This window comes from Heliconius melpomene, chromosome 11, assembly GCF_056956725.1.
Source record: "Heliconius melpomene rosina isolate 202511_hmr_F chromosome 11, ASM5695672v1, whole genome shotgun sequence".
NCBI classification, from domain to species: Eukaryota; Metazoa; Arthropoda; class Insecta; order Lepidoptera; family Nymphalidae; genus Heliconius; species Heliconius melpomene.
In genome coordinates, this window is record NC_140399.1 from 10,221,997 (window position 1) to 10,234,012 (window position 12,016).

The 12,016-nt window shown below is 31.0% G+C and overlaps 1 protein-coding gene across 1 annotated transcript in view; it reads right to left on the reverse strand.

The window, feature by feature from the left end:
* The window catches only part of LOC146534831 (uncharacterized), a 55,625-nt gene that overhangs the window by 42,951 nt on the left and 658 nt on the right, over positions 1-12,016 (reverse strand). The window lies entirely within an intron of this gene.

The following is a 12,016-nucleotide window of genomic DNA, read 5'->3' on the forward strand; positions in this document are numbered from 1 at the left end:
TATGGCTGTATCTATGAGAACGGGAGAAAAATAAAGTTTTCCATGATTACACTGTTTTGGCTTTTTACAAGATATTTAGGAAAAAGGAAAGTAATAATGAGAAAACGAGCAATAAATTTTCGTTTTTCTTCATTTTCATTTATGGTTGGATTCCGAAATATTAAATATTTAATTTCCTCAAATGGAAATCGAACCCACATCCGTTCGCGCTAACAGTAAGGCAAATCATTATCTTCCGCTCAAATCTAACCTTAAATATACGAAAATCTACAAAAAAATAACCATTGGTCATCAGAAACGAGAGCAAAATAATTACAGTTATACAATCATCAACATTCGCACCCAGCGTGATTTCCAATGCAATTGCAGAAAGTAGGTAAACCATGTGGAATGTCTATATTTAAATAATATTCTAAGACAGGTCTATTTATAGAATAACTTTACGTAAACCATCCTATCCTATACAGTTTCTTGTATCTTGGTTAACAGAAAGTTGATCGGCGCGTGCGCCGCGTAGACGCCACAGCCGACAGCTAACGATGTGTTTACTATAAACGTATAATTTTACTTGGGATAAATTTATACTGATGTGGTTGATTAGGTTTGTATTGTATGTTGATAGTAATAGGTTCAATAAAAGTTGTATTTGGGGAATATTTTTCGCGATTTTTTGAGTATATTTTTTTTAATATTTATAATTGTATTGCAATATTGTTCCTTATAATAATATCAATCTGTGAAAACATAAAAAAAATAATGATTTTTTTATAAAAAATATCATTAATATTTAATCACATATCCATTTCTAAAAAAAAAATTTGAACGTACTACCTGCTAGCGAAATTTTCTTTAAAGAACTCTCTAAGAAACCCACGTGTGCTCTATCATTAGCGACACTAGCAACAACTAAAAAAGTGCATAATCTATTTATAGCCAGTTTACGTAAGAAACAGAAAGCTGCATGTCTCGAAGCAAGTCACGTTGCCGTTCGTGGAGACTATTTCTAGATTTTACTTTGATTTACTTTATTTTTAAATAATTTTTCTGTAATTTTTATCAAATCAAAGAAACACTTTAATTTATAACAAGATTTACTATTTACCAGTTTTATAAAAAAAAAACTTTTATAAAAACTCAAAATACTCCCACAAAAATATAAAAAAAATACACAAAAAAAAATACAAAAACCTTACCAACGTAACATTTTTCACAGCCTGTCCTTGTTATTTACGATGCATAAAATTGATTTAAATCGCTAATTAAAATAACGATTTATTACATGTAAGTCTATCTATCTACATATATTTTTGTTCCTGCATCTCAAGAAGCCTAGTCAGTTATTTTATAGGAGTATCACATACGGGGCACGTTCCTGCACGTGTTTCTATTGTAATTAAAATGGATGCCACGGATTGTATGAATCATATAAATTACAATCGTTGTTATCGATTTACTTGATAAATTAAAATAAATTAGCACGCTGTATTTAATGTAGCACACAGGGTAAACAGAGATAACCTAGTGTTAAGACAACCATTATCCGAAGAATCTATAGATATTGATTGTTGAGTGGCGGAAGTTAACGCCGCCCTTTGTCTCCGTTCCCCTCCGGCACGACCGCCCTCTATTTCTTTGTTAAATAAAACACATACTGACAATACTATACGAATAATTCAAATAATATTCTCCATAACTATTTGTAATATAAATATTATTGTTTTAACTATTATAAAGAAACTAAAAGCTAGCAATACAAAACAGCATTATTTTTACAGCCATACCTAATTCTCTTGCGCAAGACCGTCACGTGTTTAGGTGATATTTTAAAAATAAAATAAAATCTATGTAAATCTCCGTCACGCTTATAATACGACAAGGTTAGCTGTCATTGACTATATTAATACACTAGCGGCCCGCCCGCGGCTTCGCCCGCGTGAACTACGTAATTATTAATTTCTGTCTCCATGAGTCCTATAAGTGACGTTGTCGTCACTTATAGGACTCATGGACCCATGCAAAATATGAGACTCCTAGCATTTGTAGCTTCTGACATTTCGTGATGAGTGAGTGACCTTTTAACGTAACGGGACTCGAACCCACGCCTCTTGCTAACTTTCCAAGATATTGGAACTACTTCTTTTTAGCTGTACCCTGCATCTCGTATATAGCTATATATAAGTATAGGATTTTAGCTTAACAAAAAAATGATAGAAAATTCTTTCCTAAGTGGGAATAACACTTTAAAAATGTAAAGAATGGAGAGAAATCAACAAAAATCTTCAAAACCCTATTGGTACTAAAAACTTCCTGTAAAATTATAATTTACATAATATGGTTAAATTTCTTAGTTTAAACTAAACCCACAAATGCATATTAGCGCATACGATACGGTTATTAGTGACTCACTGCAATTGCACGTGCTATAAAAATATATATAGTTATATGTAATACTGTTAACTTGCTCAGAGATCCAAGATATTGCAAGAAAATGCAAATTTTTTGATATCTAAATGTTTTTTTAGCGTTTCAATCCTCCTGTGTCCCACACATAGCAGGGTAGGTAGAGGGAGCCTAGATAACTGATGAGATAAACAAAGGCAGAAAAAAAATTAAGAGAGGAGAGAAAAGCACTCATAGGGATTTTAGAAATTCCTACTGGAAGTGACTGAAAGTTAATTTATTCCATTATAATTACATGAATTATTTGAAAGAATAAAATTAAAATTATTATTTATTGTACTCCCATATTAAAAATACCTTCAAGGTAAAAACCTAATATCTCTTATTATTTATGAAAATATGTTTCAGTATTTCAGTATTTTAATTATAATATTAAGTAACAATAGTAAAGTAAACTAATTACTTAACAGTTAAGGCAAAATAGACAATTGCCGCGTGGGTCGTAAATCATAATAGATTTATTACCTATTTTATTTCGTTCGTATTATACCTAGATCGTAATTAGGTAGTAGATTCAGTACTTGGTTGAAGTAAATGTGAGGTTTTTATGACAATTTTCTAGCTTCGTTTACGTCGATTTGTGGGTTCGGTTCCCACTTGGAGGAAAGAATTATTATTTATTAATACTTCCCTAACGTCTATATAAAAATTTAATGCTTTATATATATAAATCTTAGAAACATCAAAATTTCCTAAAATATGTTTTATAATCGCTAATCTTAAACAATTGTCAAAATTAGCACATTCTAAAGATACATACAAAATTAAATATCTAAGTATTTTCTTACAATTACCTCTAATACATCCGCTCTATGTGTGCCAAGATACGGTTAGACCTAACTGTCCCCTTCAGCTGAGAATCTTCTCATGGGAACCTTTCCGGCCTCAATGCCCACTAACTTAGAAATAGTTATAAACAAAGAATATTAGCAAAAACTTAATTTTATTATTATATTTATATTTTATATTGTACTTATATGTTTGTAGGCTAGCAGCTTCTTCTTCTAAACGATTAGTTGGCTTATATTTTTCGTATATTTAAATTAAAAATATATTAGATTTGAATTGGACATATGGATTCTGGTTTAAAATTAAGAATTTAGGCAGAGGCAAACTTGAAACCTAGTGTTAAGATCCTCTGTTCCCATTAAGATATTTCCGTTCCCAACTTTTTTCCGACAAATTTCTAATTTAATTTTCTCAAAACTTTTTCACCTCACAACCATTGCGTTTACGGAAATAAAAAACATTTAAAAAAAATAATATTATTATCTCTATTCTCTATCTTCTTTTTTTTCATAATAAGGCTTATATTTAATTTTTCCATCGTCAAGCGTCAAAGCTGACCTTTTCAGTTCATCTGCGAACATTTAATGAACGATAGCAACCAATTGACCTTCTCACATTATTAAGACATTGAAATACTTTATATTGGCCATAGTTTTGAATAGTTCAAATAATGTCAATTACCCTGAATTCTATTCATTATTATATTTCCATTTCCTTTTTTTTTCGAACTTGAGGTTAATTCTGTAAGCCCCATAGCTTTTAACAGCGATGCCGGGTGGATAGGGAAGAGAGGAGGAGAATATATTTCCATTCCCAACTTTTTATTGCAGTAGTAGGCTACATGCGTTGTTTTGCTAAATGCATGCAGTTCTTCGAATAATTCAAAGATCATATTTTATTATGAGAAAACTAGTCGTAATCTGATCTCATTCACGCTTTACCCCCAATAAGCAGGATAGGTAGAAGAAATGTAGTGATAGAGTGATAGTAATTTCTTAGAACACTCCGTTCTTCACGCAAGGCCCAATTTTCGAAATGTCACGCTTTCTCTTATTAAACTAATAATTTTGGAATTTATAAATAATTTATAAAAATATCAGTTATCTATTGATGTTAAAGAGAACCTATAGTACTGCGTCATTCCATTATTTGTTTCCATACACAATGCACGTTTACTCACGTCATTCTATACTTTAAACAATATCGTAAAAATATGCTTTTCTATAAATATATCAATTTTATCATATTAAGAGTGCTAATAGTTTATTTAAATATATTTTCTTTTACCCACGTTTTGAGCGGAATACTTAACTACTTGATACGCCACCACTGTAAGCATTGTGGGTTCGATTCCCATGTAAGAAAATGAGATATTTAATATTTTCATTTTTTAAATTGATTTCGGCTCCTTGCAACATGTAATGCCTTCAGAATTCGGCGGAAAGTGAGAAAAGAAAGGAGCTTAATAGGAGCGTAGTGTCTTTAGGTTCCCCTCTGCCTACTTTATCTACTAAATATGAAAAATAAAATAATCTATTTGTAGATATATATATATATATATATATATATATATATATATATATATATATAGGTATCTATTATTTGTACTTAACAAGGCTAAATAGCTAATAAATACTTAATATGTATATTTTTTACTGAACCACGAGACACCATTGTATGTATCTTTGATTTACATGAGAATTTTATTATTTATTAACATTAACTATTGCATTGTTTTATTATTTAATAATTTTATTTTAGTCTTTGTAGAGTTCTAAGAAATGAATATCATATCGAGGCATCTCTAACTCTATTATGTTTTCATTTATATTTGTCAGTTGAAACGAAAATAACAATATCTAGTGATGAGACACTCCGCTGTCCTCCCTATTTTCCAGACATTGCATATTAAGTGGCTGAACTCAACTTGTTACCAGAACGAAGAAAAAGTTCATTCCCCCGAATGGGAAACGAATCTTCAACCGTCGTGGTCATCCTTTAATTTATCTTTTCATTTATATAATTTAAAACTAAGCATAATTATAAGATTCATAGGGCTCTACGCGTAGTGTCTGCTCTAGGTGTCTCTAGGTGTTTTCTCAGAGAACTTTAATTGATTTCAGTTTTAATTTTTTTATATATTATATAATTTTAAATCGTTAATTACGAAACATATTAGTTCTAATAACTGTGCCATTAATGACAAATGTAGATAACGTTATATATACGGGAAAAGAGAAACTATTCGCCCCTATAAATAGCAAAAACAAACATATCTACTTATTAAACTTCATATGTACATTGAAAAATAATAGTAGAATACACTAATACAGTATTTAACCTCATTACATTCTTTTAGCTTCTATATAAGCAGCAGGGTTGGCAGCGGGAACCTAGTGTTAAAACTCTCTATTTCTAATGTTCCACTCAATTTTAGACGTTGCTTGTTGTATGGCAGACATCAGAACTTAACGCCGCACTGTCCTTTTATTAGAACGTGAAAATTATAATAATTCATTCATTCGAAAGAGCATCGAACTCACAACCGTCAGTCACAACAAATAGGGGAAATACACACGCATGTGCCCCCTATAAAAATAGTAGAATTGGCCCCATTAAAAATAGTATATAATATAAATATTGATATAAGCAGTAGGTTATTATAAAAAATTTATTATAACTCTCATAAGCGATATTTACTTACTTACGTATGATAAGAACGAAAATAGCGAGTAAACAGCTGTTTAACGACTTCCACTTGGCAGGGGAAAGTACAGACAGACAGTCTACACTAAATACAACGAAAATATGTTGATGTTTAAATATTTGGCTATATTTCTGTGGTTTTTTGTGGTTTCACGCATCTAGCGTGTGTAGCGTGATAGAGAATTTTTAGGTTCACGCTCTATCCCGCATATATAAGTGTAGGCAGAGGGAACGTAGAGTTTAAACAAATCGCTACTTTCTGATCTCCCAATTTTCAATACATTATGTTTTGCGCTCTAAAAGATAAAAGAAAAATTATTAACATTTCAAGCGAAAGAATCGAAACCACGACCATTGTAAATACAAGCCAATTATGCCACGTTGGCGTTGCTGGCATGTTACATTCTTACAAAGAAAACTAGACCTTATTATAATGTAATAGACGCTATAATAACTATGTAGGATATAAATATCAGCTGTTTGACAACAAATAGTGTATTATTAGAACGATCTCCGCGTGACATACAAACAAAACAATTAATGCTATAATATTTTTATGTGTATTTAGCTGTCTCAATAAAGTTGTTTTTACGAACGAATATAATTAAAATATAAGTAAATACCTTTCACTTTTTATATTTAACGGTCGGTGGCGCTGGTATGTGCGTGAATGGAAGATTTATATTAAATTAGCGGCCCGCCCGCGGCTTCGCCTGCGTGAACTACGTTATGATTAATTTCTGTCTCCATGAGTACCTACGTCCTATAAGTGACGTCCATGAAAAATTTGAGACTCCTAACATTTGTAGTAACGAAGTTTCATACAAACTTTCAACCCCAAAAACAACCCCTTAGAAGTCGAATATCGCAAATTCCCGTCTTAGCGAGAAGCTACGTCCTATAAATAACTCTTATGCAAAATTTGAGATTCTTAGCACATGTAGCTTCTGAGATTTTGTGATGAGTGAGTGATCTTTCGATTTAATATATACTAGCGGCCCGCTCGCGGTTACACCCGCGTGAACTATGTTATTATTAATTTCTGTCACCATGACTACATCCTAGTGACGTCTATGCAAAATTTGACACTCCTAGCATTTGTAGTAACGAAGTTTCATACAAACTTTCGACCCCAAAAACAACCCTTTAGAAGTCGAATATTGCAAATTCCCGTCTTAGCGAGCACCTATGTCCTATAAATAACTCCTATGCAAAATTTGAGATTCCTAGGACTTGTAGTTTCTGAGATTTCGTGATGAGTGAGTGACCTTTCGATTTTATATATATAGATAGATAAATATATTTAGGTTTCTCACATTGTGAACATATGGAAAAGAAGAAGAGTATGAAGAATGGAGTTCATTGAAAAATTGCTGAACGTTTTCTGGATCCATTTTTAAAAAAGCGAGGAAGTTAAAAAAAACCTGGGAACCTAGAGTAAAGACTCTTCCTTATTAACTGTAACAAATACGACAACATTCCAAAAGATAAATTGGTACTTTTCTATTTCATTAATTATTTTATTTGTTTGAGACTTTAAAGTGCCAATTGAGCACAATTTAAAGATACTCTTGTTTTTGACTGTCATCTAATTCTAATTCACAACGGCTTGCAAAATAAATTAATTATAATATTTTATTATTTTGCAGCGTTGAAACGATAATACTAGGAACGAAACTTATATCAAATATTAGAAACGTATGCATTTCCTAGCTTGTTATTGTTCGCTTAAGCGGTACTCGAGTTTCGCTTTAAGAATTGTATATTTATAACATAACTAAGGTACCATTCTGATAACTCTACTTGTACACACACACCCGCACACAGCAGGGTAAGCAGAGGGAACCTAGTGTTAAAACTCTCCGTTCCCCACTTTCTGCCGAATTCTGGAGGCATTCGCGTTGAGTGGCAGAACGGAGCGAAGAAATGGATATATGAACGTAGATAAATATGTCAATTCCTCGAGTGGGGTTCGAACCCACAACCATCACGTTACAGTCACACCCTTGTGCCGCTGCGCCACGACAGCCTCTACTTGAAGAAATGTATTTGTTATCATACAGGTAGAAAGTTATAGTACATATTATGTTAACATTTTAAAATTATTTCGCGCTTCATACATATATATTTACATATACATAGACTCATAAGCACATTACCCTCCTTTGCCTTGCGCAGATAGGTAAAAATAGACTAAGTGCTTACTGCCAAATTAATATGTAATCTATATATATAAAATCGAAAGGTCACTCACTCATCACGAAATCTCAGAAACTACATGTGCTAGGAATCTCAAATTTTGCATAGGAGTTGTTTATAGGACGTACGTGCTCGCTAAGACGGGAATTTGCAATATTCGACTTCTAAGGGGTTGTTTTGGGGGTCGAAAGTTTGTATGAAACTTCGTTACTACAAATGCTAGGAGTCTCAAATTTTACATGGACGTCACTAGGACGTAGTCATGGAGACAGAAATTAATAATAACATAGTTCACGCGGGTGAAATAGCGAGCGGGCCGCTAGTTCTTTATATACCAAGGTGGTTATCGAAATTATACTAATTCTTATCTTAACAAATATGTAAATTAAGTGAATATTTTTCATGTAATTTTTTTGGTAGTTTGCTTAGGAAATATTAATAATAAAAGATAGACACAGCTATGTAGGTAGGTTATAGGTTTGATTTCCATTCGGGAAAATGATTTCTTTCCCAAATGGAAGTTGAACTCGTAACCGCCGTATTTACAGTTAAACTCGGTGCTGCTTTAAATTATATATTTATTATTTTTCAGCAAACCATCCTTTCACTCAGTTTCAAAAGATAAAAGAGATATAAAAAAACTTTCCTTTCCACAAAAGTACTGTACACATGTAACACATATTACGACAGTATTACTTGACAACCAATTTATCAGTTTTTCTGTTTGAAATGTTTAACAATTTTATTACTAAATTATACTTCACATATCAATCAGGTTTGCCAATCAATACTAAAGTTGCTTAGTTAAGCTCGTTACGTTAAAAGATATAAAAATATATTACCTTTACAAATTTGTTATAAACTTGTATATTATGGGAGGTCTATATTTTAAAATAATTTTGTTTCTTTTATCTCTGGTAATCAAATATTTGAGAAAATCTTGCAACACTAGGATTAATTATCACATATATATATACTTTATCTTTATTTCACGGCTCTGGGAACATTAGATCTAGAAGATCTGAAAACGCCAGGTTCCCTTTGTCTATTTTACTATACGAGTAACGGGACATGCTTTTAGTGTTATTTCGACTATTTCTTGGTTTTTTTTTTTCACACTCTCGCCACTAAAATCAGGATAAAAAGAAAAAAAAGTTTTTTTTTGTGTTTTTTTAAATATTTTATGATTATTTCATTTAAATGAAACTTAAATTGACACACTTATGATAACAGTAAATAAAAAAAATTCCATAAGTGTATAAGAATTCCCCAGAATGGGCGTAAATGTATCTATAGGCTATAACCATTTTTGTAACGTCCGACGCTTCTCAAGTGAATCATTTCTTATACATCGCCATTTCTTATATATATATATATATATATATATTATATTATATTTATTCTTTATAAATAAAATTTAAAGATATTTTTTTTAATTACAAAATTATGGTAATATAAGAAAACGTAAGCAATCGTGAGGTTCGATTTTTTATGAGTCAACTTCAATCACCTTCATAAAATAATAATATAATCAAGTAAATAAGACAATTATTGAACAAAATGTCAACGCAGTTGTTATAAAATAAAGTGTTTCTCGGATGTTGTTTAAAACTTATAAAATAAGTAAATGCGAGGTAAACATAACATTAGTTTATATGTTTTACTTAATTATGTACGGTGGCAGCGTAGGACCAAAAAAAACCGATTTACTTAAAATATTTTATTACAAAAATCATCAAAATCGGTTAGCGCGACATTGAGTTATTCGTCTATTTGTCGCGCACATACCTAATGCAAATTTAAGACTTATGTGATTTTCTCATAGATACCATTGTCAGACATGGACCAAAAAAAATGGGATCACACGGGAAGCACTACCTTCCAAATAAAAATAATATCCAAATCGGTTCACCCAGTCAAAAGTTATGAGGTAACAAACAAACAAATAAAAAAAAATACAGTCGAATTGATAACCTCCTTCTTTTTGAAGTCGGTTAAAAATGAACTTATAATTAGCCAGGTGAGACTTGCTCAAAGTCAGAGACAAGAATGATTACAACAGCAGATGTAACATGATGCGGGGATTCAAATAACAATTCCAAGATCTTTATGCTGTGTGGGAAATGTTCTGAGAATCCTTCATCAGCGATTCCCGGGTTGTGTGGGAACGTAACCATTTCTTATTGGCAACAATTTGTTAATTTTATAGATTTTTATTATAATTCTATGTAACTGGCACGTTCGAAACGTCATTATCAAAAAAAACAACATAAACAAAAAAAAACTATTTTATTATAGCTATTGACATGAAAATAAGAATAAATATAGTTTTTAAAAGGGATTCAACTCATTTTTTTATACTTGTAAGAACTCTATACTTCGAATTGACACAAAAACTGACTTATCGCGTTTTTCAAAAAAAAAAAAATCATAGATATATCTTATAAAACGGTTTTAATATATTTGGACAATATCAAAAATTAATTCTGACTATACTTTATTAGGAATCATAATTTTATTTAAAAATTTAATAATATATATAACATTTCCTAACAGAACCTTCTAGAATATCGTAAAAATAATTTAAAAGAACCTTCATTATAAATAACTTAATTCTCTTTTATACGTAGGTATCTTTTACAATTTTGTTTACAATTTTATATCTATATATTAATAAAACAAAATATGTTGACGTGAACTTGAAACTGCAAGTAAGTATTCTGACAATGTTATTATTTACAAGCCTTATCTGTGTATTTTAAAATCGTATTACAATCATTGCATTGTTGTTACTTTTTAGCGCTTACAATACAGTCAAAAAAACACTTCAAACACCTATAGTGTTTAGTATTTACTGTTTATAATTTTTTTATTAGTTTTCCTTAATTTTTTTTCTTAATTTGTAAATTAATTTTCAAATTTTATCTATTATTTAATAACCACAGTCTTAAATTCACATATGTATTATAAAGTCTCGAAAGTTACTGCTTAGTTGATATTTTACCGTTATTAATGTTAATTAAATGCTAATTAACGTTTACGAGTACCTCCGTAAAAGTCTTATTCCTCATACCTTTCCGCTTATTACTATATACAAAGCCTACATTTTAATAACAGTTGCATATACAGCGTGGGGTCGTAGAGTTCGTCAACCATAATTAAATATTTGCCCTAGATTTAGAAATTCCATCCATTGGCCTACCATTCTAAAATCAATAGAAAATTATAGTCATATGGCTATTGTAGTTTAGAAATTATAAAAATTTGGTGACTCGTTAAATTGATTGTGACCACCATTTCATAGCTAAAAAATATTTATGCTAGAATTGCGTTATAGAAGAAAGAAAATAGAAGAGATCATAGGAAAAGGCATATTAGAAAAGAATTCGTTAAAGTTGCATTACTCAACAGGCCACCACGCATGAACGCTACGGCTAGAGAAATGAGTAGTTAGGTAGTGGGTATTGCAATAAACGGATTAAATATTTAAAAATTAAATTACTCAATTGTTGTTAGAAAAAAGGTTATTTTCCACCTTCACGCTATATCTCGCATGTAGCATGGTACAGGCAGAGAGAGCTTTAAGACACTCCGCTCTCTATTTTCCGCGATTTTCTAGAAGTATTGTGTGTTGAGTGACGGAATTCAACGCCACGCGCTTTTTCGCTCATACCAGAGTGAAAAAATTATAATATTAAATATTACATTTCCTCAAGAGGGAATCGAACCCACAGCATAACAGACACTTGTTGCGCAAAACGCTCTGACTGCAAAAAAGTATTTAAATATGTATTTTGGCAACAGCAAATACGAATATAAGTGAGGTATAAGGTAAATACGTCATTTTTAAAAAGAAAGACAC